The 23702-nt window shown below is 45.4% G+C and overlaps 1 protein-coding gene and 1 pseudogene across 3 annotated transcripts in view; one reads left to right on the plus strand and one right to left on the minus strand.

Annotated features, from left to right (window-relative positions):
- The window catches only part of HCN1 (hyperpolarization activated cyclic nucleotide gated potassium channel 1), a 716856-nt gene that overhangs the window by 210602 nt on the left and 482552 nt on the right, over window positions 1-23702 (minus strand). The gene's annotated exons all lie outside the window — the stretch shown is intronic.
- On the plus strand, window positions 13591-17764 carry LOC309543444 (annotated as a pseudogene). Its single transcript has 3 exons — window positions 13591-14215; window positions 14924-15592; window positions 17739-17764. The product of its transcript is annotated as an uncharacterized misc_RNA (transcript).

The raw sequence follows: 23702 nt of genomic DNA on the forward strand, positions 1-23702 counted from the left end.
CCGACAATTTAGAAAGAAAAACAATATTTTTTACTTTCTGCTATAAAACATATTCAATAAAAAAAAATCACAATAAGCATATAAAGAATCTCTTCATGAATTTAGGCCAATATGTATTCTGCTACATTTTTTGGGTAAAAAAAAAAAATAAAAAAATCACAATAAGCATATATTGATTTCTTCCTGCAAAAGTTATAGGGTCTACAAAATATGGTATATATACTGGAATTCTCTTTTTAAACTAGTAATGGGGGCGATCAGCGACCTAAAGCAGGACTGCAGTATTGCTGCGGACAATCAGACACTAGCTGACACTTTGTGGGAACCAGTGACACTAATACAGTGATTAGTGCTAAAAATATGCACTGTCACTGTACTAATGACACTGACTGGGAAGGGGTTAAACATCTAGGGCGAACAAAGAGTTAACTGTGTACCTAGCCAGTGTTTTTGTGTAAACTGTGTGCTGCTTTTACTAGGTGAAGTGAAGGATTTTATTCCCTTCTTTGGAGGGACACAAAATCCATCACTTCCCCTGTCAGAATGGAGCTACGCCTTGTTTACATAGACAGAGCTCGGTTCTGTGTCTCTGCTTAATGATGGGCGGATGCCGGCATACATCCAGTGCCCGGCACCCACAGATCAGCCTCTGCTGTAATTACAGTAGAAGTGGAGCGCCTCCTAGGCGGAAGTGCAGAATTACGTTTATGTACGTGAGGCTACACAGGAAGGCCACTCTGTAGCTGTATATCTGCTATAGGGTGGTCCTTAAGTGACTATACAGGTATGATGATTTATTGTCTGGAAACATTGGCCATTCATAGTGAATTTTCATCATCACTAAGGCTGTATTAAAACTTGCTGGCTTGTGATAATGCATCTCAGCACTTTGCACATTCAGCTGGCAAATAGGCATCATCTTTATAATGCTTCTTTTCATCTTCATCCCTCTGCACTTCTACCCTGACCTTGGTGTTTCCAACATCCCCATAATAAAAATTGTTACCACCTCACCACTGCAGAGCATATGCAACATATCTGTCCACATCCACATTTGAACATGCGTAAAGGAAAAGCACACCTTCTTAACATACAAAAAAAAAATGCATATTCACCCATGCATTCATCTAAATAGGCCCTCTCCAAACTACGGCCCTCCAGCTGTTGCAGAACTATATGTCCCATGATGCATTCTAAAACTCTGACATTCACAGACATGACTAGGCATGATGGGAATTGTAGTTCCTGAACAACTGGGAGGGCCATAGTTTGGAGACCCCTTCCCTAAATGATTACAGCAAAAGTTAAAGAGGAATTCCAGGTATGAATATTTTTTTCATAGTTACATTGGTCCACCTTGAATAGGAGTCTGTCCTGTCCCTGGATTCCCTCCCTTCAATGGATGCCTTGGGGCCGTTGCAATCTTGGCCCCGCCCTCTACACGTCACTGGAAATACCTACACATTTGTATAGCTTCAGGTAAAAATTAAGGAATGGCTCTAATGTCCCTAATAGCTCATCACCACTTCCGGACCACCCACCGTGTATTTACGTCACTACCTTGCCGTATTAGGGACAGTGAGATAGCTGCCATAACCCCAGTATTTTTTTTACACAGCAGGCAGTCCACTTCAACATAAAAGTTGTCCCAGCGGCGGATTCGCCATAGGATTACTTTTATGGGCGGCGGGAGAGGTGCCCACCCCTTTCCCGTTGCTTCCCGGTCATTTTCCCTGCTTACTGGTGCCAACGGTAGCAGGGAAAATGATCCAATCCCCTCTCCTGATGGGAGTCGAGTGAGGGCAAGATGGCCCCCACTCGACTCTATGCCCTTGGAGTCCCGGAGCGACATCAAATGCCACTTCCGCCCAACGGCCTTAAAGGGCACAATTTATTTTTTTAATTTCTTTTTTATTTCTGAGTTCTGAGGTCTTTTTCATTCCAGATCTCATATTAAAGAGGACCTGTCCTGCTTTTTTCTATTACAAGGGATGTCTACATTCCATGTAATCAGAAGAAAAGTGATCAAAAAAATATTTTTTTAAAGGGACATTGTAAAAAGAAAAAAAAAAAAAAAAAAAGTAAAATAAATAAGAAAAAAAAATGTAACGCGCCCTGTCTCTCTAAGCTTGCGTGCAGAAGCGAACACATATGCAAGTCGCATCCACATAAGTAAAAGGTGTTAGAGCGAGAGCAATAATTTTAGCACTAGTCCTCCTATGTTACGCTAAACTGGTAACCTGTAAACTCACTTATGGTGATTTTTAAGTACCAACGTTTTTCGCCATTCCGCGAGCGTGTGCAGTTTTAAAGAATGAGCAGTGGCGGCCGGTGCGTTGGGGGCGCAGGGACGCCGCCCCCCCTATCCATGCGTCTGGCCCCTTAATCTGCATGCAGGGCGCCGGACACATGGAGCTCAATGTTTTTTTTTTCTTTTTTTATCACCCGATTAGAGCCAGAGGCTCTATTAGGCTTCAGCAAAGGGTGGACTGCTCTGCGCCCCGAGCCCACCCATTTTGTGACAATAGCGAATGAAAATTTGCTATTGTCACACGGATACTCCTCCTGGCCAATCAGGAAGCGGGTCCTATACCCGCTTCCTGATTGGCCGAAAGGCAAACCCCATGCCATTGGCCGAGGAGGAGGCGGGAGGACTCGAGGAGATGCCGCCGGAGGCAAGTGCACTGGTGTTGGGGGGGGGCACGATGATCTCTGCATTGAAGGGGGCACACTGATCTCTCTCTGCATTGAAGGGGGCATTGAAGGGGGCACACTGATCTCTCTCTGCATTAAAGGGGGCACACTGATCTCCCTCTGCATTAAAGGGGGCACACTGATCTCTCTCTGCATTAAAGGAGGCACGCTGATCTCTCTCTGCATTAAAGGGGGCACGCAGATCTCTCTCTGCATTAAAGGGGGCACCCTGATCTCTCTCTGCATTAAAGGGGGCACACTGATCTCTCTCTGCATTGAAGGGGGCACATTGATCTCTCTCTGCATTGAAGGGGGCACACTGATCTCTCTCTGCATTAAAGGGGGCACGCTGGTCATTCTGCATTGAAAGGGGGCAAGCTGGTCTGTCTGTATTGAAAGGGGGTGCGCTGGTCATTCTGCATTGAAAGGGGGCATACTAGTCACTCTGCATTAAAGGGGGCACACTGATCTCTCTCTGCATTAAAGGGGGCCGGCTGATCTCTCTCTGCATTAAAGGGGGCACACGGATCTCTCTCTGCATTAAATGGGGCACCCTGATCTTTCTCTGCATTAAAGGGGGCACACGGATCTCTCTCTGCATTAAAGGGGCACACTGATCTATCTCTGCATTAAAGGGGGACACTAATCTCTCTCTGCATTAAAGGGGGCACACTAATCTCTCTCTGCATTAAAGGGGGCACACTGATCTCTCTCTGCATTGAAGGGGGCACACTGATCTCTCTCTGCATTGAAAGGAGCACACTGATCTCTCTGCATTGAAAGGAGCATGCTGATCTCTCTGCATTGAAAGGAGCACGCTGATCTCTCTGCATTGAATGGGGGCACACTGATCTCTTCGCATTGAAAGGGGGCAAGCTGGTCTGTCTGTATTGAAAGGGGGTGCGCTGGTCATTCTGCATTGAAAGGGGCACACTAGTCACTCTGCATTGAAAGGGGGTACGCTGGTCTGTCTGCATTGAAAGGGGGTACGCTGGTCATTCTGCATTGAAAGGGGGCACGCTGGTCATTCTGCATTGAATGGGGGCACGTTGATCATTCTGCATTGAATGGGGGCACGCTGGTCATTCTGCATTGAATAGGGGCACGCTGGTCACTCTGCATTGAAAGGGGGCACGCTGGTCTGTCTGCATTGAAAGGGGGCACGCTGGTCTGTCTGCATTGAAAGGGGCACGCTGGTCACTCTGCATTGAAGGGGGCACACTATACCTTAATTACTGAAGGCCCCTTTCACACTTTTGTGACCTCAAAGTCACACAATTTTTTACAGCGTTTTTTGCTGCAAAGCGATGCCTATTAAATTTTTCTGTTTGCGCCCCCCTCCCCCAAAATTTTGAGCACCAGCCGCCACTGAGAATGACATATTAGTTATCAATTTACATTGATATCTTTCACATTATAGAAAAAAATTGGGCTAACTTTACTGTTTTCTTATTTTTAAATTCACAAAAGTGTAATTTTTCCCCAAAAATTGCGTTTGTAAGACTGCTGCGCAAATACAGTGTGAAAGGGTATTGCAATGATCTCCATTTTATTCTCTAGGGTCTCTGCTAAAAATATATATATATATATATATATATATATATATAAAATGTTTAGGAGTTCCAAGTAACTTTCTAGCAAACAATCAAACAATACTGATTTTAACTGTTCCTTAAGTGGTTAAAGCGAGCACACTTACCTGTAATGAAGTATGTCCCACGTCATGCAGGCTGATGGATTCTGTAGAAATCTTCACTGCAGGGATGCCCCATCCTCTTCCAGCTGCTGAACTTCCAGCACTGTGAGAATTAACAGCTTCAGGTCTCCAGGCTGAGCTGCACTAAAGACATGACGGGGGATCTGCACCCCTTTTGCCCTTTCATCAAAAATAAATGATCTTTCATTTCTTTTACAGCCTGTAACACAATCTATGGCAAGGTAATGTCATTAACCAAATATTTTTTTTCAATAGAGAGGACACGAGGGAGATGGGTCCCCATCAGATCTTTAGTGCAGCTCAGCCCAGAGTCCTGAAGAGCTTAACTGGAAGTGTAGAGACAAGAAGAGGACGGGGCATTCCTGCAGCGACGAACTCTACAGAATCCAGGAGCATGATGTGGAACCTTCTTCATTCAGGTCACTAATGTGACTAAAGCCGTAAAAAAATAAAAATAAAAATAAACCTCAGCTTTAACAATTTGTTGCCAGTCACCTAAATAGGCTACAGCTATACAAGAGACTTTTAGTTGATTAATCTTGCTACTGAAAGCCCAACTCTGGGACAATGTAAAATTATCCCTGCAGTGGGGCCACACCTGCACTGAAAAGGTTAATTGATTGTTTTGTCAAGGGGGATGATAAACCATTTTATTTACCTGATCCTCCATGTCAAGGCCTGAATTTGAACCTGGAACCTCTGCTGTGTCAGGCAATGTCTCCACTTGCTGAGCTGCCTGGAATGCTGTATAGTTCCCTGGACAGTTCCTTGAATGAACCTGTCTTGAACCCTGAACTCTTTGCTCCTCTCATGAGCTTCCCGATTTAGGCCATGTCTCTTACTAGCACTTTCTTTCTGGCACTTTCTATTTGCCAGATTATTGTGCACTCTGCAGCCAATATCTTGCTCCTGTCTTCCCTGCTGCTGTATATATTTTGCTACCACTCGTTATCAACCCTTGGCTTGTTCCTTGACTATGCTTCTGCCTGATCCCAACCTGCAACTACTTGTTAAGGACCTTTTGGCTTGTTTACTGACTACACTTCTGTTTGATCCCTACCTGCTTATCTGCTACTGGACCCCAGCTTGCTCACCTCTTGGTGAATCAATCCTGAGGACTCTGACCTGGTACTAACCTGCTGCAAAATCCTTCTCCACCATCAGGAGCTCTGGTGAAGACAGGTTAGTACTTAGACTCCGCACCTCAGGTGAGCCCACGTTATTCGCCACGGTGACTGCCTGCCTGTCAGACCGAGAACTGAGCCATCAAACACTGCTGAGTTCTAGGTCTTTAGGCTGCAGAGAGCTGGTGACTGTCAGCTCACTGGAACACTTGGCTGTGGAGGGGGCAGAAGTGGCTGGCCCAGGCTCTCAGTGTCTCACTAAGAGGCTGAGCCAGCTGAAGGTCCAGGCTTCTGGGCGGATCTCAACCATATGGTCGGACAGCAGGCTATTGACTGAAAACCAGTCACAGGAGTGCAGAACAAACTGAACTCCTGTGATCCATATAACTACTGCCAAAAAAGCTTTAATCATACATCTCCTTTAATGCAGGGAATGCATTACGGTAAAAGATGTTCTGACTTTAAAGAGAAACTTCCCCATCCTCCTTCACAACAAGCTTTTTTTTTTTTCCATTCCGATTTGCAGAGTTATCCTCAAAAGGCATACTCGAACATCCTATGAATCCACCTTTGCCCTGCTGCGATTTGCCACAATGCCACACGTGCTACACCACCATTTTCCCTTCCTATGTAATTGAAAGCAGTCTGTGGTCCATTTGTCTGCTACACCCCCAATATTTTAACTAGCCATTTCAATAGCAGGATTAAGCTACTAACATACTCCTGTGTAAAGTCTATTTAGGTGACTGTGAGCAAATAGGAAAATCTCTTATTAGCAAGTAAATCAAATAACTAGTGAAGCCCTAGCCCTATTAAAGTAGCTGACAATCTTCAGTCAAATAATTGTGTGATTATTCACTTTATTTTATCCAATCACATGAAAAGCAAATTGCTGTTCACTTTGAGTACCCCAATCATGTGCAAATGCTTTTCACATTATTGAAGGGAATTTGAGTACAGATTGTCAACTCCTTTAGTAAATCAGCCGATATTAGAATTCTAAAAAAAAATTCTGGTGCTAGTGCTCTTTTGTAAAAAAAAAAAAAAAAAACTCTCTAACACTATTCACCAAGCTGATCATGCGCAGAGCACCTCTTAGGCTCTGTTCTATCAGCAGATGGATTGGGGACAGTAAAAGAATGGGAGGATCAGGGAAGACTTGATCAAAGAGCCTTTTTAACGCAATGCAGAGGATTAACCACTTAGGTTCCACAGTGAGAATAACAAGCATGCTTTACTGCATATGCAGACTGATTTTACTGTTGTGGGTTTAGTAACACTTTAAAATTATGCTAAAAAACATTAAGAAAAAAGATCTGATGTATAATAAAATAGACCCAGAAAATATGAAACATTGCTTGGGTACACCTGAACTCATTAAAGGTTTCCACAGCCGGCAAGATGCAAAAATGTTTAATATTCTTCCACCAGGCATTTCTTATCTCTGCAAACCAAAGGTCATTTGTACAGAGAGGAGAATTTTACACATTTTCATTTCAATTTCATTTCACAAATTAATTAAAGGCATTGGTCCAGTAAGTCTGGCTTCAGTCATGTGAATTGTTTCACTTTGATTATAAAAACGAAACTAATGAAGCTTAAGTAGAAACATGGAAGTTTTGGCCTTTGCATGTTTCAGTCATACCCTGATGCACTCAAGGGAAACTTCCCCAGGAAGGGCTGCCATGACATGTGACAGTTCATTCATTAGATAAAGAGCCTATTCATACCAGCCGGTGTGCGCTATGGTATGTATATTAAAGGTAAAAACGCATCTAATTTAACTCTATGTACAACAGTGTGTTGCAATGCACATCAACGCTGTATGGTGTGCATAGGGCAATCAATGCAAATCAATATAACTCTATGCACTTGGTGTGAATGAGGCTAAAGTTACGGGTTACAAGTCGAGGGATCATTACAATTTCTATATCATGTTACCAAATCATACTATTTATATACACTGAATAAAAACTTCCCTTTTCTTGCTTTGAACCAAAAAAAAAATGCTACATCTGGACTCTCTCTAGAAGTTAGGCAAAGGATCCCATGGTCATTGCCTTGTAGGCAGGGATGAGCTCAGGTGTGTTAAGATACTTGTCCAAACCCGCCTGAGTTATTCCGCCAGAAACTCACGAGTATACACGCCCCTTGAGGCTGTTGGGAAGGGAATGCCTCAGCTACCTATAATTGGCAGTTCACATTGACAGCTTCCTGGTGGGATAGATCAGTAGATTCAAATTAGTATCCAAATTTATCTGAACTGACCAATGAGAATCACATTTCTTTTTTTGGATACCGTAAGAAGCAGCCTCAGATGCGCTTCTCATTGGTTTAGCAAGGTCACATGGCTGCGCTGACCAATGAGTGTTTACCATTGCAAACATTATGATGTATAATCCCTCTAGGGCTGTATATTACGGTGTACGGACTGCTACACTGGCAGCACAGAGCATCATGGATACTATGTGCAGCGCAGGGGTGGCCATAATATTTGGAGTTAGTTCATCTTTTTTTGCAAAAAATGTTAACTTATCATTTAAAGCTAAAAATGTCTGTGAATCCATTGGGGAGGTTTCCATTCACTTCCTGTCCTTATGACATTACTGTATTTTCTGGCGTATAAGACTACTTTTGAACCTAAAAAAAATCCCCCAAAAATGGGGGGTCGTCTTATACGTCGAGTATAATATCTCCAATGTAACCTAAGTATAAGTATTACTGGTAGATGTAATCTCTCAAGACGCTGGCTGTGTGGGAATCCTGTACCGGTATACCGTATGTACCGTAGCTTCGGCTACGTACAGTGTACTGCGCTGAGCCAATCAGGGAGAGCGATGTATTCTATTACTGAATGCAAAGCCTGCTCAGATTGGCGGAGTAACATCGGCCCGCCTCTCTGACTCTGCCAACCCGAGCAGGCTTTGCATTCAATAATAGAATACATCGCTCACTGTGATTGGCTCAGAGTGGTATACTGTATGTAGCCGAAGCTACGGTACATACGGTATACCGGTACAGGATTCCCACACAGCCAGCGTCTTGAGATTACATCTTCTGGTAATACTTATACTTCGGGTACCTTGGAGATATTATGAGAGATTACATGTATTACAGTACTTGGGGTAGCTTGGAGATCTATGAGAAATCTGATGTTTTTCAATGGTGTTGCCTTGCTTCGGAAGGGGGGTAGTCTTATACGGCGAGTATAGCCCAAAACCTATGTTTTAACTTGAAAATTAGGGGAGTCGTCTTATACGCCCGAAAATACGGTAGTATAAAAAAAATTAAATTTTAGGCACAGACAGCAAAGAGAAAAAAAAAAAAGAAAACACTAAACGGCTGTGTTCCCTTTGAGACTCCCTTCAATTCCTGTGAAAAAAAACAAAACAACTAAAACATTTTGGCTGGAGTTACGTTTTTAAGCACTAGATTTCATCTTTAACACTAACATCTAGGTCCAGATTATTTTTTCATAGTGAAGAGAAAGTCATTGTGTCACCATTTTGAATAATCATCTGCATAACCCAGGTAGGAGGCAATGATGACAATTCATGTCTCCATGACACCTTCTGGTGTGGACACTTACTAGATAGCTGAAGTTATTAAAACAGCTAACCAAAAGTTCCTTTTGATTACCCATGAATCTTTGAGAGGTATGAAAAGCTGGCAAGTGATTCAGCCTACCAGGCTAGAATTACGCCTTTAGGCTAAATTTGTGCGCATGTCATTTTGCTCAGTTTCCAACAATTTGTTCAGCCTTTTCCATATATTTATACTAACAATTCAGTTTCCACCATGCTAATCCCCGTTTCCTCTCCACAACACTACCAGTGATATTAAGTCTAATTTTTCACACGTACAGTATCTCACGAGAGTGAGTACACTCCCCACATTATTGTAAATATTTTATTATATATTTTCATGTGACAACACTGAAGAAATGACACTTTGCTACAATATAAAGTGGTGAGTGTACAGCTTGTATAACAGTGTAAATTTGCGCTCTCCTCAAAATAACTCAACACACAGCCATTAATGTCTAAACCTCTGGCAACAAAAGTCAGTACACCCCTAAGTGAAAATGTCCAAATTGGACCCAATTAGCCTTTTTCCATCCCCGGTGTCATTAGTGTTACAAGGTCTCCGGTCTGAATGGAGAGCAGGTGTGTTAAATTTGGCGTTATCTCGCTCACTCTCTCATACTGGTCACTGGAAGTTCAACATGGCACCTCATGGCAAAGAACTCTCTGAGGATCTGAAAAAATAATTGTTGCACTACATAAAGATGGCCTAGGCTATAAGAAGATTGCCAAGACCCCATAACGGAGCTGCAGCATGGTGGCCAAGACCATACAGCGGTTTAACTGGACAGGTTCCACTCAGAACAGGCCTAGCCATGGTCGAACCAAAGGAGTTGAGTGCACATGCTCAGCGTCATATCCAAAGGTTGTCTTTAAGGAAATAGATGTATAAGTGCTGCCAGCATTGCTGCAGAGGTTGAAGGGGTGGGGGGTCAGCTGTCAGTGCTCAGACCATAAGCTGCACACTGCATCAAATTGGTCTGCATGGCTTTTGTCCCAAAAGGAAGCCTCTTCTAAAGATGATGCACAAGAAAGCCTGCAAACCGTTTGCTGAAGACAAGCAGACTAAGGACATGGATTTCTGGAACCATGTCCTGTGGTCTGATGATACCAAGATAAACTTATTTGGTTTAGATGGTGTCCAGCGTGTGTGGCGGCAACCAGTGGAGAAGTACAAAGACAAGTGTGTTTTGCCTACAGTCAAGCATGGTGGTGGGAGTGTACATTGTCTGGGGCTGCACAAGTGCTGCTGGCACTGGGGATTTACAGTTCATTGATGGAACCATGATTGTCAACATGTACTGTGACATACTGAAGCAGAGCATGATTCCTCCCTTTGGAAACTGGGCCACAGGGCAGTATTCCAACATGATAACAACCCCAAACACACCTCCAAGACAACCACTGCCTTGCTAAAGAAGCTGCACAAACATTGCAAAAGTCCTACTGGGGTGTGAGAAAATCAAATTTAGCTTGATTTGTCTCAAGCAGCATAGGTGATTAATAGAGTCATACAAAGGCTTGGTCAGGAGGGCCACTGCTTCAAGGAGTGGCAGCATCTATGAGAAGGTCAGAAGGTGGAGACAGTTGGGACATCATGGCCATATCCACAGGGCAGCCTACTTTGGGGGGGGGGGGGGTGACCCTGGGTTAGACCATAGGGAAGAAGACAACGAGAACTCAGGAGTAGATAGGTGCTCTCCCTAAGATGCTTCAAGGGGCAAGAACACCCTCACTAAGCTCATAGAAGCTGTACTCCCCCAATCATGTGGAGAGCAAATGCCCAACTCTTATGCATGTGATTCAGTCTTCAAAGTGAAGAAAGGTTCTCTTAGATAAGTGACAAATGTACAGTACTGTCCCAATAAATGTCCCCTTTGAGCTCCTACATTAGAAATACATTTTTGGGTTGCTGCTGGGGAAGAATAAACATTGAAAGATGTCACTCTGATAGTGACCATCAATTCCCTTATTTCTCGGCCTTTTGGCTAAGATCAAGTGTAGTATCGACTTTAGCCCTTAGGGGTGTCTCTGCTTTACGGCTAGGACGTTGAGAAACATTTGTATCTATCCAAGCCATTTGGTCCTTGTGGGGTACCCTCTGCTCGGCCTTGTAGGATCGTTGATTAAATTCAGCTTCACCTACTCGCTGCTATTGGGTTAGAGGCTTAGCCCCCACAAGGAACGAGATTGCGATCTTCCCTCCTCCCCCCCACTCTGCGCTACTACCTTCGGGCAGTAGGCGCACAAGGGCCTTTTTAAAGGCTGCGAAAGAGTGAAGACGCCGAGGAATAAGAAGGAAGCCGCCGAAGTTCTCCTGAAGCGACTACCGACGAACTCCTCCGTCATGGGGAAGAGCACTGGGAAGAAGAAGCATGTCCCCGCCATTTCTGCCAAGACTTCGGGAGAAGTCGCTTCAACCTCCACCCCCACCCCGGCGGCCGTTAGCCAGTCGGGCTCAGCAAGGCCAACCAGGTCCGCAGACGGGCTTCCTACCCTGGAACCCTGGATGAGGCAGACAGTGGTGCTGCAGCTGAAGGAGGTGGACGGAAGAATCCCCGACATGACCCCGGAAATCTTTGGCAAGAAAATGATCCTCGAGCAGGGGTTCAGCAAGGCGGAGACACTGTCCGTGCAGACCTTCATGAAAGGTATATTCTATATAACTTTTGTGTCTTTACAGGTCTGTAGAAGATACTGGGAGGCGGTGAAGAATTGTGGCCCGGAATCCCCTTTCCGCAACTTCGTTGCGAACACTCCCATTCAACGGGATGAAAGGCGGGTAACGGTGTCCATGAGAAACCCCCATACCCCAGGAAAAGACATCGCCACCTACCTCCAGAGGTTTTGCATCGTGGCCAAAGACCCAGTCCGAATCCTCGATGTCAACGGCTTCTGGACAGGTAAGTGGGCAGTTTCTTGCAGGTTAAGGAGAGAGCCTTCGGGGGATCTCCAACACCTGAAGTCCCACTTCTCTCTGGGAGCCTCCGCAGGACTCCTGTACTACGCAGACATGCCCCATACCTGCCACAGGTGTGGCAAGCAGGGTCACGTAAGTATGGAATGTCAGGAACCTTCTTGCAGGTTCTGTCGGGTTGCAGGCCATGAGACCAAGGATTGCCCGAGGTCCAAGACCTGTAACCTCTGCGGATTGGCGGAGCACGTCTACAGAGACTGCCCCCAGAGATCCCGGTCCTACGCTGGAGCCCTGCTCAAGGGCAGAGCCCCAGACAGCGCTGGGAAAAAGAAGCCAGGGGAAAAGACTGCGAAGGAACCTCCGAAAGCCATTGGTGAGTCCCCCCCTCCCCAGGCCCCTACCACCTCCTCCGACCCATCCCTCCCCAACCCCCCTGAGTCGGAGGTGACCTCACCTGCCCCTGCCCCTCCCCCCTCCCAGCCCCCCCCCCCCCGCCCTGTCCTCCATGGAGGACTTCCCCACCCTGCCCACCGCCCCCCCCCACCCCACCCCCCACCAGCAAAGGCCGAAAATGGAACCTAGACAGCCCGACAACTGAAGAACCCACCAAGCGGCCCACCGTGGCCCAGCAAAATGACATCGCTGGACTGGACCCAGTGGTGGAGGACCTCGAGGACCTTGAGTCTGCGGGGGAAGATGAAGGAGAAATGCAGGAAGGTAAGGATCTGGCTCCCCCAGAGACTGACCTCACCCAGGACCTGATGGACAGCATCCTCGAGGAGAACGGCCTGAACCAGGACACTGGACAGGCACAAGAGGCAGTGGAAGAACCACCCCCCCCTCAGGGGAGGTAAGTTCAGCCCACCTGCTAGCTAGCCCCTTTATCTCCTTTACATGATGGCAGAGATCTCCATCTTTTCCATTAATGTTAGGAGCATCAAGGATGCGTCTAGAAGACAGGTGGCGCTGACTTTTCTTTCCACTCAGCAGAGTGATGTCTACATGCTCCAGGAGTGTGCCCTACCCTTCTCGAGGAGGTACACTCATCTGTCCTCCCAGTGGACCCATGGTCCCTCCTACTGGTCCGGGGGTGTCGATTGTAAGTCTGCAGGGGTAGCCATTCTTGTCAGGGGTGGTCGTTTCACGGTTGACTCCGTCCAGGAGCTCGTCTGTGGCCGTCTTTTGGTCGTAGACGGCTCATGGGCGGGAGAGCCAGTTAGGCTCATCAACGTGTACGCCTCCCCAGATAAGAGTGAGCGACTGGAGCTTTTCCAGACCCTGCGGACCCAACTCGTCACCACCAGGGCAGTAGTAATCGGCGGTGATTTTAACTGTCCGATTGAGGAGGATGGGCGCAGCTCCAGCATGTACGCAAAGCTCGACACCACGTCTAGGCTGCTCAAGGAGATGATTGCGGAGGCTTCCTTGAAGGACGCCGTGGGATCCATAGGGAAAGGTTCCGTGAACTATTCGTGGTGCCGTCCTGATGGATCTGTGCGTTCTAGGATAGACTTCGTGCTCACCTCCAAGACAGTCAGACATCGCGGGTTCTCCATGGTCCCCTGCTTTTTCTCTGACCACAGGGCCATTCACTTTCGGGGTGACCTGGGCGAGGGCTTTGCCCCCGGTCCGGGCTCCTGGAAGCTGAATGGTACCCTGCTGGAAAATGAGGAACTGCTGGAGGAACTCAGGGAGGCCTACATTACCTGGAAGGAGGACAAGAGGTTCTTCGGAAAGGTAAGCGACTACTGGGAGTTTGTGAAAGTCAAGCTACGCAGCTTCTTTCAGGCAAGGGGACGCCAGCAAGTGTGTGCCAGGAAGAGGGAACTCAGGAGACTGCAACGCCAGATGCAGTCCCTGCAGGACCTTCACCACTGCGGCTGGGACGTTAGGCAGGACCTGGAGGACACCAAGAAGAGCCTGAAAGGACACTTCGAGGAAGAATCCAGGCACCTCGTCTTCCGTTCCAAGGTGGAGAATCTTGAGAAAGGTGAGAAATGTAACTCTTTCTTTTTCAGGAAACTCCACTCAGGACACACTCCCTTGTCTGAGCTGCGGGACGAGACCGGAACACTCCAGAAGGGGAAGGAGGCTGTGATGCAAGTGGTCAGCGACTACTACACCAACCTCTACTCCCCGAAAGAAACAGATACGGCTGAGGCCGACAGGTTCTTGTCAGGTATCACTAACCAAATTGATCCTGCAGGTATGTCGGCAATCAACGCCCCCTTGGCGCTGGAGGAACTGCACTCTGCCGTCAGATCCTTTAGGCAAGGCAGGACCCCGGGCTGCGACGGTCTCCCAGCGGAGCTCTATGTAGCGCTGTGGGATCTCGTTGGCCCGGACCTGCTCGAGCTGTACGAGGAGATGGTGGTGGAGGGCACAATGCCTCCGTCGCTGAGGGAGGGGATGATCACGATTTTGTATAAGCGTAAGGGGGAGAGAGGGGATCTGAAAAATTGGCGTCCCATCTCTCTCTTGAACGTGGACTACAAAATCCTCGCCAAGGTTCTGGCCAACAGGCTGAAATCTGTCATCGGACAGATCATCCACCCGGATCAGACTTGTGGCATTCCTGGTCGCAGGATTGCGGACAGCCTTGCGCTTGTCCGGGACACGGTCCAGTACATTCGAGGCCGCCGTGTGCACGAGGCCCTGGTCAGTCTTGACCAGGAAAAGGCCTTTGACCGTGTCTCCCATGAGTTTATGTGCAGAGCTCTGCGCAGGTTTGGTCTTGGGGACATGTTTTGTTCGTATGTGAATGTGATGTACAATGACATTTGTAGTACGGTGTTGGTGAATGGCTGGAAAACTGACCCTTTCCCTGTTCTCTCTGGGGTCAGACAAGGCTGCCCTCTCTCACCTCTGCTTTTTGTTTGCTGTATAGAGCTCTTTGCCGAATGCATCCGACAGAACCCAGAGATCAGAGGGATCACCGCACCGGGACCGGACAGAAGGGTTGTCAAGTGCTCACTCTACATGGACGACGTAACAGTGTTCTGTGCTGACCAGCGCTCCATCGACTCGCTCGTCCAGACCTGTGAGGACTTCGGCAAAGCTTCAGGGGCAAAAGTCAACTGCGGGAAGTCAGAGATCATGCTCTTCGGAAAGTGGTTCCTGCCTTCTTCTGCATCAATCCCTTTCAGCATCAAGGCGGACTTCATCAAAATTCTTGGAGTTTGGTTTGGAGCTGAGGGCGCAGCCCTGAAGTCTTGGGAGGAGAGACTGTCCAAGATGAGACAAAAGTTTGGACTATGGAGCCTCAGAGAACTCACCATCGAAGGGAAAACACTGGTACTCCGCAGCGAGATCCTCCCTGTGTTGCAGTACCTCGCCCAGGCCTGGCCCCCCCGGGTCAACACCTGCTAGGCCATCACCAGGGCGGTGTTCCACTTCATCTGGGGCTCCAAGATGGACAGAGTGAAACGAGCAGTCATGTTCAAGGAACCCCTCAAGGGCGGTAAGGGCGTGCCCGACATCGCAACGTTACTGGGGGTGTTCTTTGCCTGCAACTGCATCCGCAGAACTTTGATTGACAGAACTTCGGACTCTGGAGGCAACTCCATGTCCCGTTTTTTCCTCCTGCCTCTCTGGAGGTCCCTTGGATGGGACAAATGGGACAGCTCCATCCCCTACAACTGGGACACTCCTTGGTACTACTTGGACACTTTCAAGTTCATCAAGGAGCTGGGGCTGCATGGAGTTAAGCCCGACTTGTGGAAGCCAAAAACTATCTACAAGTTGATCAGAGCATCGGACATTGCTGAGACTGTTCCAGGCCTCCCTTCAGCCACTTGCAAAGTGGTCTGGAGGAATGTTTCTTCAAAGGGACTCACCAACAGGCATAAAGATCTGGCGTGGATGGCTGTCCAGGGGGGTTTGCCACTCAGGACATTTATGCATGCCAGAAACTTGTGCAGATACAGGCACTGCCCCTTTTGTATCATCCATGAGGAAACGTCATTTCACGTTTTCTGGGAGTGCTCATTTGCACAGAGCCTGTTGAGGGCCTTGGAACCTGAACTGAGAGACTTTGTCCCACAGACTGCCATCACACATTTTGCTGTGCTGAATGGACTTTTTCATGGGACTTTTTCCCAAGAGGACATTGACAACGCCTGGCGGGTGTTGTGCTGCTTTAAGGACGCTTTATGGTGCGCCAGAAAGCGCCTTATCCACCAGAGGGAGAGGATGTCCATTGAGGACTGTCGCAGACTGATCCACAGTCTGCTCAGAGACTATAACCTGATGGATCTCATGGAGGAAGAGGAGGTCTGAAGATTTCCCCTTCCCCCACTCTCCCTTGTGTGTCTTTGTCCATTCAATAAAGCTTCGGGCCTGTGATTTCATTCCCCCTCCCCCTACCCCCACTCTCCCAACCCCCATCACACCTGTTGCTTTTTTGAAATGTTTTAGTATTGATACAGTTTGAGTAACGTAACGTATAGACACTGTTATTTAGTTTCATGCTTCAGGGGTATTGCGGCGTCATGCATGATGTGATGGCACGGGGTATCCTTACTCCGCACACCACATCAGGCATCATACCGCAGAATGAATGTATGTGATTGAATGTATTTATTAGTATGACCGGAAATGTATTGTAATGTAGTGTATTTATGCGCTGCGTCGCAGTACAGGGGAGAATGTACCCCGACAAAAGTATTGTTTTTTGTATATCTTTTATGCAAATAAAGATTACATTTTCAACCAAAAAATGTGATTCAGTCTTCAAAGTGAAGAAAGGTTCTCTTAGATAAGTGACAAATGTACAGTACTGTCCCAATAAATGTCCCCTTTGAGCTCCTACATTAGAAATACATTTTTGGGTTGCTGCTGGGGAAGAATAAACATTGAAAGATGTCACTCTGATAGTGACCATCAATTCCCTTATTTCCAGGGACAGTCCCAGGGTTTTCAGACCTGTCTGCCACTTTTTGTCTCATGAATCTTTCCCGTTCTATCATTGGTCAGCTGCAACCAGAAATACATTTTTATTACATCTGTTTATTCACAATACCGCAGCTGTGATTAAAATGATTATTTAAAACGATCTGTCTAAAAAATGAACAATTCATGCCCTTTACAGAAGTGCCTAGTAAGAGTAGAGCTCAGAGGTTTTCCAGACTCCGTCTCATTGGATTAGGGCTTGGAAAGTCTTTCACAAGCAATGGAAATCCAACACTTTCTGCAAATGTTTTGGATTTAGCATATTTACATTTTATGTATCAGATATACTTTCATTAACATGTATACATTACAAGTCTGCTCAAAATTAACAATTAAAAGGAACCTTTTCAGCTACATATTTCGTCATGTATAAGCTGTACAGTGCTGCTGTATGATATGTTCAGGCCTGGCTTAGTCCATGCATGAATAGTTTCTTGTAGGCATTAGAAGGTTCAGGAATGACTATTATGATAGTTGATGATTTCTGCTTTTACACGTTCGGAAACATGAGCTATCTAGGTCAACCAGTGAATGTTCAAAACAAGTTCTTTATGAGAAATGATGTCTCATAGTCTTTGTTGCAGGTGTCCATAGGCGGGGAAATTTCTTTTACTCCTTGAAACTGCAGGCATATGCAAGAAAGCAAGTATAAAATACAGCGCCAATTGTAAGCATTATTTGTTTTATAAGAAAAAAAAATGATTTGCGGAAAATATGTTTTTCCTTTATCTATATTTATTCCTGTTTTCAAGGAACAGTAAACCAGTCAGTGGTCTAGATAACCTCTCATAGGCCTCTAGCAACCAAAGATCCACATTATAAACTATAAATTGCTCAAAGTATGCCAGTCACAGGGACTCTATATCTACTACTGAAGTTGCTTGCAGGAATGAAGAGACAATTTTGACAAAGTATGGAAAGAAAGTAAAATTTTGAGTCTTCTCTTAACAGCGATGTCAGAATGAGGACACAAGAAACCTTAAGCATCTGATATAAAAATCATACTTTCATCTTCAAAGACTGTCAGTTACTAAGTCTAGCCATACATTTTGTTTTATTTTGCATGAGTGAAGAAAAAGGTAAAATTGTTGGTAACAACAGGAATTTGTATAGCTCAAAGCTTTTCTGTAGGACTAAAGCCTCGTACACACGCACCGATTGTTGGCCGACCGATCGGCCGTCTCTTGGTTGAAATGTGCTCTAGACTGCACACAAATTTTCTCGGCCAACAAAAATCAACTTCAGAAGTGATGTCATGTGCTGGTTTACTTTCCGTGTTTTTTTTCTTCTCTGAGCATGCCCAGTCTTGCTCATCTGATTTTTGTCTGCCGAAATCTGTACTGACTGACGAACAATCGGCCGTTCTGTTGACGGCCAACAAAAATTTTCTAGCCTGCACACCAGATTTTGTTCGGCCGAAAAGTCGCAGTCGGTTGTCGGAAGCATCATACGAACAAGCCGACAATCAGCCGATCGGACGTTGGCCGAAAATTCACGGCCAACAATCGGTGCGTGTGTACGAGGCTTTAGTTCCCTGAATCCAGAATGCTGGCAGCAAATCTATGAGACTTCACAGTGGAGATAAAAATTGTTCATCCCAAACAGACATGTTGAATGGGTTTACTCTGGATTAATCTAATTTCATTCACAAAACAAATCTGGACTAAAGCCCAACTCCAGCTATAGGTAACTGCAACAACTAAATATTCTCGCTATTTCTGTGCTCACATTCTGAATCCCTATTTCCCAGTTTGTGTGTTGGTCAGGTGAGGAAAAGTAAGGTGTATTCCAGGGGTCGAGAACTGTGGCTCTTTTGATGGCTGCATCTGGCTCGCAGACAAACAGGGTCTCCTGCTATGAGTATATCATTATTAGCCCAGAGTCGAGTCCATGCCTGCACGCAGCGGCCACACTGGTTGCTAGTATGCAGATTGGTGTCTAGCAACCAGTGATGTCATGTGACGTCAGCGTCGTCACGTGACAGCGGCAGAGCGAGGGCAATGGTCAAATTCCTCCTCCGCTCCTAAATTTACTCCACCCACCACCGGCCATCTCCCTCTTCTCCAGGCGGCAGCACGGGCTCAGCGTAGAGCCGAGGGAGGCCCTGAAGCGACAGGTCAGTCAGTCAGACTCGTCAGTGTAAATATTTTGCGTTCTGTGATTCCCCTGTCTCAAGTAATTGCAAATACCCTTTCAGAAAGAGTATTTGCAATTACTAAGTTGAGACAGAGAAGCACAGAAAGCAAAAAATTATAGGCTAGCCTGCACCTTCTTTTTTATCTTTTATTCACAGTTTACAGAGGCTCCCAATACCCTCACTGAAGGAGTGCTGCAGGCCTGCAGTCGTATATACAGTGGAATTTTTTAATAACATTTTCCCAGACATTGGCATTTTGGCACATTTGGGCTACACATCTACTTTCTGTTTGCGCTAAGGTTATTTCTCCTTTCCATTGTCGTGCCCTGCAAATCGCACTAGTGTGAACAGGGGAAGTCAACTTTAATATTTCAGCTCCTTTAACCACTTCAGCCCTGGAAGGTTTTACCCCCTTAATGACCAGGCCATTTTTTGCAATTAGTCACTGTGTTACTTAAATAAAGGTTCCCGACCCCTGAAATATAGTGTATGACTCTGACGGAATTACATTTGAAAATATGTGGTGTTTGTGGCTCTCTCAGCCAAAAAGGATCCGGACCCCTAGTGTATTCACTCTAAGCGGGGATTGGAACAGGTCTAGAGGGCAAAAGGGACAGTAGAAGTGGCATGAAGAGAAAGGATACCAAGGACCGGCATATGGTGTTTAAATGTAATATATAGGGTTGGATGAGGGCAGAGGGGCAGGCACACTGGCAGGGCACTAGAACAAAATTTATTAAGGGGTGCATAGGGTCAGGAAACAGAAGAAAAAGATTTGATAGGCATGTCTGAAGGTGGGTATAGTTGGGGTTGTCAGAAATATAGATAGGAGGAAATGGCATAAAAGTTTAAGGTAGGTCGGTACACAGCAAAGGAAGTGTGGGCAGCATATGTGCATGGCATGTGAAACAGCTTTTGGTAAGAGCTACTTTATTATTCTGTGTGATGTGTTGAAGGAATTATGACCTGTTTTCTGCCTGAAAAGCAACAGTATGTAAAACAGCTATGAAAGTTGGCAGAGGTGGTGATTCTCATCCATGTTGCAAATAGCAATTTTTCTTAATGCAGAGAAAGCTAGCATGTGGGTCAAATGCCATTCTTTTTTACTTTGGAAGCACATTATGCTGGCTGCACTATGTAGTAAAAAAAAAAAAAGGATCAATGTAAAAGGGTGACAGAGGGTATCGTTACAGGCCTTTGTGACAGATAGATTTCTTGGGCAGGTTCCTTGTCATGTTTAAATCCATTCAGGTGGAGGATGGCTATGGGAGGCTCCTGGCAATTAGGCACAGTGTGAGAGGATTATACCATGAGTACAATGACTAGACGAGATATGATAATAGTCTGCCATACTGGGTGTGAAAATAATTTAAAGGAGAAAAGAAAGGTTGTAATTGGGGCCAGATCGAGGGTTAAGAAGAAGAGGCACAGAAGTATAGTATATTGTATTATATATTGTATTATATATTGTTATTTAGATACTGTATATAGACACTGTAAACAGGGTAACTGCAATAAGAAGCTACAGCTAGCCTTAAAGTGTTTGCAAACCCCCCTGTAATGTTTGTACCTATAGGTAAGCCTATAATAAGGCCTACCTATAGGTACTGTAAATATCTCCTAAACTTGCACAGTTTAGGAGATATTTACGGTATACTGCGCTGATTATGTAATCGGCGCATGCGCTCTGACGGAATGACCGCCCGTGCCATTTCTTCTGAGCTTTGTGTCGTGACCAGCGGCTCCCGCGCGCATGCGCTGGAGTGATGTCACGCAGCTCTGTCCTATAGCACAGCCTGATACCGCAGACCCGGAAGGACAACGGTTGAAGATGGATGCGGCCTCCAGCAGGGACAACGAGGGCTTTGTTTGGAGGCGTCACAAAATGTGCTAGTATGCGATGCATATTAGCACATTATGTCTTTACTTTTCAGGTAACAAAAAAATAAAAATGACTTTAGTTTCTCTTAACAGGTATTTTTATCTTGATTACCAACAAGATCAAAAGTGTTTGATCAGCTAATCAGAGACCCCATCAAGAGTCAATAGCTGTTTTTCCAGGGGGTCGTTTTAGCTGATAATCCCTTCCCGCCTGCGGCTTCCTGGCCCTTTAGGGATTCTAAATGCAGGGAGGCGGGCATGGGCATTTGGTTCATGTGACTGCTGTGATTGGCTGTCACATCGGCTACATGATCTTAAAGCTCCCAATCCCTAGTATGCATCAGGAGCTTTCCGGTAGCTGAATGTGTTCTCAGCCCGGCAAGTGGTTTACATAGGGCCGCATATACGTGGCCGAGAGCCCTCATATGTGCATTCAGCTGGTGTGAAGAGGTTAATGGGATGATCATTAACTAGATTATTATGAAAGCACTAGTGGATTATTATGAAAGCACATTAATGCATGCATGGAAGCTACCTAGGTGCATAATGACATATACTGTATGCTGGATGGGTGGTGTACCTTTCTGCTATGACAGAAAAATATTCTGAATTGGACTTTAATAAAAATTGTTCAGTTCGGGCAATGTACAGTCAATGTACAAATGGATACTTCTTTTAGGTACGTTGTAAAGGCATTCTAATCTCTATATGGCATAAGTCAGCGGTACAACATACTGTCATCTGTGAGCCGTGTAGAGTAACAGGGCATAGGTGCAGTCGGACAATAGCATGTTTGCATGGGGTGCTTTTGGTCTCTAGACTAGGGAGGACAGGAATTTGTAGCCCTACACATGCACGAGAGATGCTGATAGGGTACATTGCGACTTAAACTGAATGGAGGTAGGAAAGATTGCAATGGAGCTTGGCATGCTTTGTGGTCCCTTTTCGTAGCATGAGTTTGGATGAGGAAGTGTGTGGGGGACATGCCAAAGGGAACAATGTAGGAAGTAAGAATTTCAATAAACAATTTAACAAAATGGTCTCAAGAAAATACAGAAGTGAGTGTTTTTTGATAGTATAGGGGAGGACAGATTTTTTTTGTGTGTTAAAGAAAGTGTTTTGCATATTATGTGCTGTGGTTGTTGCAGTGATTGGGTGGCATGGTGAAAAGAGGGTGTTCCCAAAGGCCAGAATTTGTTGACATTTTTTCACATCTTCCAGCATCATCTTGCTTTGCAGCTCTTGGTATTTCACCACAATATCTCAGAATCACGAAATGAAGTTGGTGCTGAAACACTTCCCTCTGCCAGGTGCTGTGACTATAGGTTTTAATGAAGAGCAGGTACCTATATGCCCAACATGTGTCATTGACTGTGGGTCCTGCTCTGATCAATGTCTGAAGTTTATCGCCTCTGGGCCACCAGCCCTACATATCTTAATAGAACTGACCCCAAGGGCACATGCTCCCATGTCCCCCAGCCCAGACCTTACCTTACTTACTACCACCCCTGGATTGATCCTAGATTCATTTAGCTGGTAGGAAATATTTAGAACTAAGTGGAATTTTTATTCAAGAACTATTGGACAAAAAAAAAAACATAACTACTCAACTTTTACTGTGTTTTTGTAAAACAAATACCCTTTGATATGCTTAAATACACTGTACCTTAACAACTGTTTTAATAGAAGATGTCTACTTGTGCCTATGACTCGTCTGAACACACAGCAGACAGTGAAAAGAAGAGGATTTGCCCCTGTAAATATATTTTTTTTAAATGTAAAAAAGCTGCACATGGGGCTCTGCTGTTTTACAGCTCACACAGCAAAAATAAGATTAAACAGGGTACAGAATGAAAGCATTAGGTTATAAAAATAGTAGTAGGTTCATGGAGTAAGAGCACTGTGAATATGACTTATCTGAGGACTCTTGCTGTTTCCAGCTGCTCTGAGGCTACATAGAAAATAAAGGCACCACCATGTTGTGTGATAAATCAATATTTAAAAATTTGTCATCATTAGCTACCCATAACCCAATTACAATGACAGTCTAACAAAGTGCTCTCGCGGCATATGTGAAGCCCATGGACATGAAATTTAGTTTTTCCTTTGTTTTAAAGAAGTCGGAACAAAAACAGGAAGAGTAATTTTCATTTATCAATGTCATTTGATTCAAGTACAAGCCTCAGAGTGTTCAATCCTGTGTTTTATTTGCTCAATTCAACTGCATTGATTTTTATTACTCTAAACGTTCTCTTCTGGGTACTACTTTGTACAGCTCTAAAACTCTGTAATCAAATCATTTCTAGAGAAATATGGGTTCAGAAACAAAAGAATCTCTGACAACCACTGTAATCCTAAGAACAAAACATGCATGGGCAGGAGAAGCACACTTGCAGCTCCCACCAAAATTCTTAAAGCAGAACCACCTGTATTTACTATAAAATTCATAATTGGAGCAGCAAGTTCACTTTATCATAAATGCACAGTAGGCCATCCCTTAAGCCCCGTACACACGCGTCGAAAATTGGCAGGGAATTTTCGTCCGACGACCGATCTGCCGATTTTCAGCTTGTTAGTATGATGCTTCCGACAACCAACTCCGACTTTTCTGGTGTTCAGGCTATAAAATTTTTGTCCCCCGTCAACACAACGGCCGATTTTCGTGCAGTCAGTACAGATTTCGACAGGGAAAAATCTG

The sequence above is a fragment of the Pelophylax lessonae genome (genome assembly GCF_965119305.1).
Source record: "Pelophylax lessonae genome assembly, chromosome: 1".
NCBI lineage: Eukaryota > Metazoa > Chordata > Amphibia > Anura > Ranidae > Pelophylax > Pelophylax lessonae.